We start from the raw sequence: 1,266 nt of genomic DNA on the forward strand, positions 1-1,266 counted from the left end.
CATTATTAAATGCCACATTGACTCTAGATGCCTTTTATAAATTTGAGGAATATTTGTATTATTCCTATTTGCTGAACTTTTTAAATAAAACATGATAGAAGTAGGACTGGTATGGGGTGCCATGTTGCAGCAGGATGGAAATGATGACACTGAACATATTTCACTGATACAGAAGAGGATATAACTGATAGATCAGACAAATTAAAAATTAGACATCCATTTCTTCATTTATTCTTTCAAGTCAGTGAAATTGTAGTTTATCTTCTCTGTGAATTCCTCAGTAGCAATTTTATTGCCTGTATGGTGACAATTATGTCATGTGACTTTTAGGCAGTAAAAAATGTCACAGGTAGATTAATGGTGAGTCTACATTGTTGGAATTGCATTGATGAAGATGAAAAGAGCCCTTAGGTGTTTGAGTCCAAGAAAGTTTTCTCTCAAAAGAATAAAACTGTTTCAAAGGCTGTTTCAGGAATCATTTGGTTGGAATTTATTGCCTGCCCAATACTGTGGGTGATATGTGCCTTTAATGTCCTCTTACCCTTCAGAATAAAGTGGTTGTTGGTGGTTATCATGGGTGCGGTACTACAAGGTGCCAACTTATATGGTTACATTAGTTAGGAGGCAGACAGTAGAAAGAATTTAACCAACAGGATATGTCGCATCTTGAAGGAGTTTTTAAGACAAAACACTGGAGATGATCATACTTCTTGAGTAATGAAAGAAAGCTTATGTGTCCTGTTACATTGGAGAACAACCAAAAATATTCTTGACTCTAAACCTTTTAGAACTCAATCCATGTTGCAATTAGGAGAAAACTTTATTTAAAACAATGAAAAGTAAGTTTTCATTTTCTTTTTTATTATGATATTGTGGGGTACAGTTAAGGGTTAGGTATACAAATATGCTTCATTCAGGCCCCCTTGTTGATAACAGGTGTCTCCCTGTCCCCAGACAGATGTTTACTACCATTAGTCCCATCCCCATTTCCCCCCCATAGTTTCCCACCAGTGTCAGTCATTTTCTTATGGTAGTGCATTGGATGATCAAGGTCCACTCTATGAGTGAGAACATGTGATACTCAGATCTTTGTTTCTGTGAGAGGTCACTCAGTATTATAGACTCTAGTTCCATCCAGGTTGCTGTGAAATTCATGATTTTGTTCTTTTTTATGGCTGCATAGTATTCCATCGTGTATATGTACCACATTTTTAAAATTAAGTTTTCATTGTCCTTTGAGTAGTTGAAACTAGAAAATATTTTATT

At 35.5% G+C, this 1,266-nt stretch overlaps 1 pseudogene; it reads left to right on the forward strand.

The window, feature by feature from the left end:
• Positions 1-121: 121 nt before the first annotated feature.
• Positions 122-714, forward strand: LOC103253287 (annotated as a pseudogene).
• Positions 715-1,266: the final 552 nt, after the last annotated feature.

This window comes from Carlito syrichta, unplaced genomic scaffold (genome assembly GCF_000164805.1).
Source record: "Carlito syrichta isolate Samal-C Ts95f unplaced genomic scaffold, Tarsius_syrichta-2.0.1 Scaffold217586, whole genome shotgun sequence".
NCBI lineage: Eukaryota > Metazoa > Chordata > Mammalia > Primates > Tarsiidae > Carlito > Carlito syrichta.